Below are 11,045 nucleotides of genomic sequence, written 5' to 3' on the forward strand. Positions count from 1 at the left end.
TACATAATAAATGATATCTAATATAAAGTATATATTAATATGGAATAAATATATTAAGATCATATATGTGATATTATAAATATTAATGATATTAAACAAATATTCTTAAAATTATTTAAAAACATTCATTCTTCAATAATCAATGCCATTTATTTTCAAAAATATTATTTAAATGTAATAAAAATTTAAAGAGTAAATGTCATTGATTATTTAAGAATAAATGATAATAATTAAATTGTAAATATTATTTAAAGAATAAATCGAGGCCGGGCGCAGTGGCTCAAGCCTGTAGTCCTAGCACTTTGGGAGGCCGAGACGGGCAGATCACGAGGTCAGGAGATCGAGACCATCCTGGCTAACACGGTGAAACCCCGTCTCTACTAAAAATACAAAAAACTAGCCGGGCGAGGTGGTGGGCGCCTGTAGTCCCAGCTACTCCAGAGGCTGAGGCAGGAGAATGGCGTAAACCCGGGAGGTGGAGCTTGCAGTGAGCTGAGATCCAGCCACTGCACTCCAGCCCGGGTGACAGAGCGAGACTCTGTCTCAAAAAAAAAAAAAAGAAAAGAAAAGAAAATGCAGAAATCACCCGTCTTCTCTGTCGCTCACACTGGGAGCTGGAGGCTGGAGCTGTTCCTATTTGGCCATCTATAAACTGCATTTTCAAACCAAGATGTCAGCCCACTGGCCATAGCTTGCCTATGACTGATCTAAACTAAAGAAAGCAATAGAAAAGTGTCAATTATGCTGATTAAACTAAAAGTGTGCCATATTTGTAGCTATTGCAAAGTGAACAGCACAAAATTTTGAGAAGTTATTCTTTCAATGTTTGAAAATTATTGTGATTCAGTAAAAAATTAGGTTAATAAGACTCAGAATCAATTTGAACTGCCTTATACTAGTCACAGGGGAAATTTGAGAATCATTAAAAATAATGCAATGGGTTGAAATCCATCGTATTTATGTACATCCATTTGTTTATAACAGTATTAAACATTGGTAGGTGACCTTTGAGGATACTAACGAACCAAGTTATTATTTTGAAAACTCCCATATAATAATAAATAGTCAAGATCTTTTCAGCTTTTCTAAATGAGCTGTACTTCAGGATGAGAAACTAGTCTATGGTTACATTTTGCTCTGTGATTATTTCAGTTCATACATGAGAAATAAGTAGTAGAATGTCAAAATTTAAAACTCCTATTAAGTTAACAGATCAGGACAATTATCACAAATTGCTGAAAAAGAAAATAACAAAATGAGAGACCACTGATGTGCAAATCCTGATTTGGTTATACAACACCACCTATGAAAACAAATTACTCAAATAAGCCAAAATATGATCGAACCTATCAATTTATAAAAAGTAAAGGAAACAGAAGGAGATACGAAACTCACCAGGAACATGCAGTGAGCCGCAAATTTCAGAGTGTGACGAATTGTTTAAGATGAATAATCAATAATAGAAACAAATTGCAAAGAAAAAAATAAGATGGATGGCAAACTATAGAATTAAAGATATATTAAAAAATCATTTAACGGCAAAGCTGTGATCTTAACTGGATTTCAGTTGAACTAAATTGGTACAATGGGAACAATGAGCAGTTAATCAAGGATAAAGAGTCATTGTTATTATATTTTAGGTATCGTAGTGGCATATTTATGAGTGCCTGTCATCTAGAGATACATCTTGAAGTGTTTGCAGATTAAATAAAATGATATGTAGGTTATAAGATTATATATATCGATTGTTTTAAAATAGTCATTGAAAAAAAGAGGGTATAGTTGTATAATGAACCATAATTAGCCTTGAGTTGATACTTATTAAAGCTGAGTGATCAGTGCATAACCATTCATTATATTACTCTACATTTTATATTTTTGATATATTCTATAATAAAACTGAAATAAAAAATAATACAGTCTCTAATTTTAGAATAGAGTTAGGCTTCTTATAACTCTCTAAACTTGAGGATTGATTTTCTTAAACTGGAGACAATTTTCAGTTTTGTTCAAACCAGTTTGCCAGGCACTATAGTAGACAAATCTCTCATTCATTTATGTTTTTTAGAGACAGGATCTCACTCTGTCCCCCAGGCTGGAGTGCAGCAGTGTGATCATGGATGGTTCATTGTAACCTTGAACTTCTAAGCTCAAGCGATTCTCCTGCCTCAGCTTCCTAAGTAGCTGGTACTACAGGTGCATGCCACCATGCCCAGCTATCTTTTTTTAACTTTTAATTTTGTAGAGATAAGATCTTGCTATATTGCCCAGGCTGATCTCAAACTCTTGGCTTCAAGTGATCCTCCCATCTCAGCCTCCCAAAGTGTTGGAATTATAGGCATGAGCCATTGCCCTCAGTCTCTTCAAAAACTATTTAATACCTTATGCTTTTGTCTCAAAATCTCCCTTTTCACCTTTACTCTCAGCTTACAGCATTTAAATCAATTCTAAGAGAATTTCTATAAGCATCTACTGCCATGTTCCCATCTACCAGTGTGCTTTTTCTTCCATCTTCCTATCCAAAAGCAGTTCAACTTGTGCACTAGATGTCAATCACCTTATGTCCACTCAGACATGTGTTCATAAATTGTCCACTCTTCTCTATTATTTTCATGCTATCATTGCTCTCATCTTAAATAAGAATATCTCTTAACCACCCCGCCCAATGGCTGCCATCACATTTCTATAAAGTTTTCTTATCCTGTTTATTGTTTGTTTTCTGTCTCCTCACTTGAATATGGCAAAAAATTCCTATTTGTGTCTTCACTTATTTATCCAAAATACTTATAAAAACTTCCAACAGATAGTAGGTAATCAAGCGTGATGTGCTGAATTAAATTTTAAAGGTTTAATAAAAATAGCCAATCAAAAGTCCACAGTTGTGTCCCTTTTCATGTAATCATCTTTATAGCAGTCACCCAAATAAGAAGATATATCAAATAATAATTTAAATTTGACTGATTAATTATGATCTATTTTCCCAGCAAAGTTAAGTTTCTAAAGGGAGAATTTGTCATTTATTACAAGTTTCCTATATTTTCTGTGTACACAGTGGTTGGGAGTCATGAAAAAGGTATCAGGAGAAAACCAAGTTGTTGGGAAAGATCTGGCTACAGAAAAAATGTTTGCCCCAGGCATTTGGAAAGCAATAATGTATGGAAGATATCTTTATAATTCCCTTAAAATAGGAGTTAGAGACTGAATTAGAGAAGTAATGACAAAATAAATCTTTGACGTCACATCATCTATCATCTCCATAATTTTTCTTAAGAAACTGCTGATTGCAATCGTCTTTGCTGACTCAAGGATTAAAAGTTCTAACATTTTTCTTGTGAAATTATGTCAGCTACATAAAATTATTAACTTAATTGTAAAGCTATCTTCACATTCTTTACATTAATCAGGAGAGTCCTATTTATGTCACAATTACCTGATGTAAAAAGAACAAGATCTCGCTGGGAAATTTTTTTTTCAACTCTAAATAGGATGGTATTAAATTCAGGAGTTGTTTGATATTCTAAATGAGGAGTGAAGTAGATTGTTTTAAGGTACTCTCTCTCCATAGCTCAAACAAGGGCTTATAATAGTATTTTTAACAATTTTAATAAAAGTTCAATTTATATTTCCTTAGTATGAGTTTTTTCCTTACACTGCTGGTAAAATATGGGATTATCATTCAACATTTGTTATCTCTTTGCAATACTGGTTAGACTAGCTCTAAATAGGACAACCACATTTAACCACATATAATGGGATGTTATGCACTGTAAAAGATTTGATGGATACCAAGCTAGTCAGCAAGCATGTGGTTAGCCAAGTTGAGTCATCAATGAAGATAATGTTTGGTAACTGCTTTGGTATTGTGGTGTGAGGATGGTTTTTCTGACTTTGTCTCTTCATTCCTAATCTCTTGGAGAATAAAAAAAAGTGTTTCTATCCTATGATTATAGTCCAAACTCTACACCAAGTTGTGGCTACATTTAAAATGTTAATCTCTTCTGGAGTACTGTTGGTTTATCTTTTTCAAGATTTACCTTGAGAGCTCTGCATTTGAATGCCAATTACAGTGATTCCTTAATTCATAGTCTGAAGGGAAAGAAAAAATTCTGAAACCATTAACCATAATAAATAGGTTTTATAAAAGTTTAAATTCCACTATAGTTAATCAGTTTGAACAAGACATTTAGGCTGTAAATAGCATTTTAAAGTAAACAAAGCTTTACATGAAGTGACAGCTAGAATCACATTTTCTGCTTCTGAGTGTGAGGAAACTAATGTACCAAAAAAGTGCCTACTATTTAAAGATGTCTCGCTCCAGACATATTTAACAACTGAGATTTGCAGTGGGTAGACCACTGAAGTGTCTCGTCATTAAATTGTGCACTGTACATTAGAAACAGATGCACTCCTGGAAGTCTTGCATGACAACAATGTTTTGCCATTTTCCAATTAAGACATTGCTAAAATTGAAATCGGAACTAAACAGGTCAGCCATCTTATCTTGATCATGGAGAAATGGTGTACGTTTTGAGAAGACCTAGTGGTTTTCATTCATATCCTGATATAAATTAGAAAGCTAATCCTTCTCCTTGTTTTTCTCCAATACCTAGAAAGTTTACAAAATGATTCATTTTAAATATTGCTCAAATTTTGTTCAAATATTTAGATTTTAACAGGCCAATATTATACACTACTTTGGCTTATTTGGTCATAATAAAAATCTTACAAAGCAAATAAAATATAGCAGTGGAAAAAAAAGTTATGCCTATTCTTTCTAATCAGTGGCAAAAAATAGCTATATAACTCTCTGGAAATGATCTGTAGAAAACAATATTTGAAGGAAAGTGGAATTGCAATGAGGCATATTTATTGGGATGGTATAGAACAAAATAAGTGTACAAAAAAGGAGAAGGGTTATTGCCCTGGATACAGCTGCTATGGTTCACATTAGACATGTGATATCACTATTACTATAAATCCTATTTTATTAACCATAACAATTTTGTTAGTCTTTTGCAAAAGAAAAAATGTTGAAAATAAAATTCCAGTACACTATTGAACTATTCTCTGCAACTCCCTTACAGGGAAGTTTATATTCTGATTACTTCAGCCAAACAAACATTTTACTCAATCAAAGGGAAAAGAAAAGCTGCTAATTGTCCTCATTTATGGTTGCTATTCCAATATGAATCAAGAAAAATATTTTTTCCCAATTTTAAAGTTATGGGCCACATGTTCTTTTGCCTTCCATCTGTTTACTTTTATATAAATTTCTACACTAGGAATTTTATACTTTAAAAAACAAGCTCTAAAATTGTTCTACACCCACAAGTAGGCTTCTTGGGTCTATACATATGCACTAGATATATACAATCGAAAGAGATAAACACTCTAAAACATCATTTTCCACTGAAAAGATTGTTAATTTTCAAAATGGCTTCCAATGACTGATTCTTTTGTAGCCACTGCCCAGTTGAAAATCTTTGAGAGAGAAAAAATTCTTCCTTCATTTGTCATTCCTTACAAACACAGAGTGGAACAGTCTGAGCCTAAGAAAATTAGTCCCAGGTGATATTTTGTTAACCTTAATTTTGAAGTAATGTCAAATGAAAAAATTTATCTATTTAGTTAGTTTATACTTGTCTAAATTTACTTGGATGACTGCAATTTTATTAGTTAAAAATACTGTTATACATGAGTTGAGGTTTTATGGGAAAGGAAAACATGCATCATATTATGAAAGACAGACACATATTTAAAGCGTTGCCATTTGTTATACATGAATTAGAAAGGGATGACACAGCTATGTTTTGAAGTCATGTCTTCATAAATTATTTTATAAATAATACAGTTAAAACCTCAAATTTATTTTTTCAATACTTTTTTTTCCCTGTGACTTTTAAATCCAGGCATTTATTAAAGAAAACTAGATCCTTAAATTTCTAGGTTATGTATCCTTGTGCAACCAAAAGAGATTTATATGGCTTTATTTCTTATTTTTTGGTCGTACAAGTCTTTTAATATTTATGTTTGTTTATTTGCTTAGAAAGTATTTAAGTCCATATTTTTTGTCAAAACTGGCAATTGTGCTTTGCTAAGTGTAAACAACATAAAAAACTAAAGTATTTCCTAAGTTTGGAATTAATCTCCCAACCCATGAAAATTGAGAAACTTCTCACATTGGCAAAATGTGTTCCTACCCTGGCTACCAAGGAAGAAGAATGGGTCAACAAGGAGCTTTAGCATTTTTTGCCAGCAATTTACATATTAATCAAATGTGATCTTTCTTTAAATTGCACTTAATACAGGAAGTACAGCCATGTTTGATTTCAAGCTGAATTGATATGTGAGCAGTCATTGGCTGTCCATAATTAAAATCTTACAGAAAGCCCACCTATGGTGAGTGATTTAATATTTGTGGTCTCAGTTGGTAAACTATGCCAATTCCATGAAAATCACATTCTCATAGTTAGATCCAGGCTAACCACATAGAGCTCTTTCTTTCTCTATCCATAATTATGTAATTAGATTATTTTTATCTTAAACCTACTTTAAAAACATTTTCTTTCTTTATGGTACATTATTAAAGAATCATGCCTTCTGAAGGTCTCTTCATAAGCCAAGAAATCCACATGTTACGTATTATGCAGAAGAGATTTTCATGAGTAAATTTCTTTAAAGCTTTGAACCAAGGTCCAGGAATTCTATTACAGTTTGCCAGTGATATTTAACAAGTTAGAGGAATATAGTTGCAAAGCAAACTGGAATAAGATAATTGATGAGAAATGATATTGAATGTTAGAAAATATGTTGTTATTACTCTTAATGCCAAATCTGTCTCTCTCATGAGTTAGACTTAAACATTTAGGGTAAGATAACTGTACTATCTATCTATACAAGAACTGCATTTACTAAGGAGGGATGAGAGAAGGAGGCAGTTATAATCTGTAATAAGTGTATTCTGTCTCCATATTTGGCAATGAATGTATATGTCATCTTTCATTTTCAGGTCTCTATTTTTCCTTATTTTATTTTTAAAACTATTTATTTATTTATTTATTTATTTTGAGACAGGATCCCACTGTGTCACCCAAGCTGAAGTGCAATGGCACCATTATGGCACACTCCAGCCTTGAACTTCTGGGCTCAAGCGATCCTCCTACCTCAGCCTCCTGAGTAGCTGGGACTACAGGTGCATGCCACCATACCTCTGTGTGTGTGTGTGTGTATATATATAACACATATACATATATGGTTTTTTGTTTGGTTTTGTGTGTTTTTTTTTTTTTTTTTTTTTTTTTTTTTTTTTTTTTTTTTTTTTTTTTTTTTTTAGAGACAGTGTCTTGCTATGTTACCCAGGCTGGACAGAAACTCCTGGCCTCAAGCAATTGTCCTGCCTCAGTCTCCCAAAGTGGAAAGTGCTGGGATTAAAGGTGTGAGCCACGGTGCCTGACCCATGTCTCTATTTTATATATGCCCAGGAGGTAGTGCAAATATGTGAATAAACTAGGAATACAGAGTTTGGTAGCTATGATTATAAACTCTGGTAACTTGCTGATTTTTATTGTGTCTCTATTTTATTGTGTCTCTATTTTCTCTATATTTGATTACACTAGAAATGTCAATTGCCTACCTGATGGTGTGAATAAGAGAAAGAAGAAACAAATCCCTGCGTAAGGACAGAATGCCAAGGGAAATAGAAACATGTGACATGATAATACTACTCAACTAAACAGACAATATTAGTGAATGGCAACTTGTAAATGGTTTTGATTACATTTATTTTATTTTCTGTCAATCTAGATGTAAAAATTGAACTGAGAGTAAGATATTAAATTTGTCCTTAGATATTTCATGCAGTGTTACAGCTCTTTGGAATTCCTCACAAAGCTCCTCCTCTCCACAGTGGAATTTTACTCCGAGGAGAGATAGGCTGAAATGTTTCAGTCCCCTATATGGTAAGTCTAAAATCACCGTTTCACATATACGCCGACCTGATACATTGAGTCATTGACACGTGTCTTTCTACCTTCAGTATATTTGCTTTGACTAGCTTTATTGCTTCCCTGTGATGCTGAATTTTGAGCATGGACATGTATATCCATAACAAAAGCATCCTAGGCAAACTGGATTTGCTTATTTGAATTTCATAATTACTCTTTACTCCAAGTGTTGTGGATTCATGATGCAAATTTGCCCATTCCTATTCCAACGACTTAGAGCCACATATCAATTGTTTTAAAGATTGTTACTTCAGTGATGAGAACCAATGTTGAAAAAGACACTATGCCTATATTTAATAGTTTGCTATTAAGCTTTACATTGGGTTACATCAAACTTGTAAAAAGTAGTGACTGGTTTGGGAAGGTGAAGTGTGCTGATCTAAGGATGCCCCTCCTTCATCTATTTTAGGTACTAGAAAATAGGTAGCAAAAAATAAATCTTGCGGTACTCTAAGTCTTTTAATTAATTACACATTTTCCATTTTGGAGTAAAAGTAATTATGAAATTCAACTCTAATTGTATAGTTTTCTGGGTAAAATAACTGATAAAATAGAATAATTTAGATGCTTTTCTTTTATTTTTTATAGTATTGAATAGCAGAGCATAACAAATAGTACCTTCAGTTTGCTTTCTCTGGAAAACATGATTTGGTAAGATTTTACGTGTCTCACAAATGCTCTTAAACAAAAGATACATCCCCAAGTGGACAACAGATAAGTTTATATTTTAAAAAAGAAAGGAAGAAATGTATATTTCTAGAATTATAAGAAAAATAAGGAGAAATCTTCTAATTGCTGGTTGGCAGCTAACCCTCCAGTTCCTCTACAGTGCACAAATTATATTAAATGAATTTGTTGCATTAATAAAGACAAACATCATTGATATTTGAACAATGAATATAAATGGTATGGAATCAAGAATTACCTTTATTCATTATTAACAATTATCAGACAACACCAGTTTCCAAATAACATTTTTCCTAAATTAACAGGGTGACCACACATCTAGATGGTTGTTGTGTGTGAGGACAGAGACCTCACCAAAGGTTTGTGAAGGACTAACTGCTGTAGGAATAAGCCATAACTAGAGACCAGGAAGAAAACAAATTTACAAGAGTGTTCAGAGTTCTAGGAGCATGCGATTGTGATACTTGATAGAAGAAAACATATGAATTGACCATTACCATTAACCTTGCTTGATTACTGAAGCATAGACCGGGGTAGAAACTCAAGCAGAGCCATGTAGTCTCACAGAGTTAAGGAGACAGGGATCAAGGTGGTGGAAAGCTAGAGTGTCAAGAACTTATGGGGAAGAATATGAGTGCAGAAGTTGCATAGTGAGAAGGGTTCAGAGACCTGCAGAAGGGTTAAAAAAAAAAAACCACAAGTTTTTAGCTGAGCATTGATCTGCATAAATGTTGGATAAAATGTCTTGAAGTTGTAGAAAGAACAATAGGAAAAGCCAGAGGGTAAAGAATTGTAGGAATTCACACATAAAATTGGAAATAATTTGTATTCTCAAGAGCAGACAGGAGAGACCTAATTCATAGGGGAATTGTGGAGAGTACTCAGAAACATTGGGCCTTGGTAATAAAGGAGAATTTGCCTTAAAACCAAGGTTCCTGTGAACACATTAGCAAAGGTTAAAACAATGGGTACACATGGATATAAAGGTGGAGCTAATAGGCATTGGAAACTACAAAATGGGAGAGAGTGAGAGTGGATAAATTATTGATTGGGTACAAAGTTCAATAAGAAAAAACAAAAACAAAGGTCAAAAAGAAGGCTTGAAAGGTAATCGACATCATTAATTGTCAGAAAAATGCAAATCAAAACCACTATGAGATATCATCTCATACCTGTTAGGACATGATTTAACTTACTATCAGAAACTCAAAGGATAACAAATGTTGGCAAGTATGAAGAGAAAAGAGAACTCTTATACATTGTTGGTGGAATGTAAATTGGTACAGTCATTATGGGAAAGAGCATAGAGTTTTCTAAAGAAATTAAAAATAAAACTACCATATGACTCAGTAATCTCTCTTCTGGGAATATACCCAAAGGAAATGAAATAATCACCTCATAAAAATGTCTGCACTCCCATGTTCATTGCAGCATTATTCATAATGGCCAAGATATGGAAAAGCCGAACTGTACATCAAGGGATGAATGTTTCTATACATCCCATATAAATAATAATGAAATATTATTCAGCCCTAAAAAGAATGAGATCTTCTCATTTAACACAACATAGATGAGCCTGGAGGACAATGAAATAAACCAAAGAAAGAAAAGTATTACATGGTTTAACTTAAATGAGGATTTTTAAAAACTCAAATATACAAAGATACAGAAGAAAACAGTGGTTCTGGGGCAGAGGAGGAAGGAAGAAAATTAGGAGATGTGAGTCACAGGATACAAAGTATAAGATATATATTAGACTTCTAGACTAGTTCATGATATATAACATGAGGACTATAGGCAATAAAATTTTACCACACATGGAATTCATGCTAAATGAACAGATTTTAACTGTTATTGCCATAAAAACAAACACAAACAATGGGTAACTATGTGAGAGGATAGAAATGTTCATTAATTTCACTACAGTAACATTTTACAATCTACATGTATTTCATAACAGCACATTGTATACCTTAAATATACGTAATAAAATTTATTTTAAAATAAACAATTTTTTAAAAATTAAATCAAGTGGGCTTCATCCCTGGGATGCAAGGTTGGTTCAAAATATGCAAATCAATAAACATAATCCAGCATAGAAACAGAACCAAAGACAAAAACCACATGATTATCTCAATAGATGCAGAAAAGGCCTTTGACAAAATTCAATAGCCCTTCATGCTAAAAACTCTCAATAAATTAGGTATTGATAGAACGTATCTCAAAATAATAAGAGCTATTTATGACAAACCCACAGCCAATATCATACTGAATGGGCAAAAACTGGAAGCATTCCCTTTGAAAACTGGCACAAGACAGGGATGCCCTCTCTCACCACTCCTATTCAACATAGTC

Source organism: Rhinopithecus bieti, unplaced genomic scaffold, assembly GCF_001698545.2.
Source record: "Rhinopithecus bieti isolate Rb0 unplaced genomic scaffold, ASM169854v2 scaffold_14009, whole genome shotgun sequence".
Taxonomy (NCBI): Eukaryota; Metazoa; Chordata; class Mammalia; order Primates; family Cercopithecidae; genus Rhinopithecus; species Rhinopithecus bieti.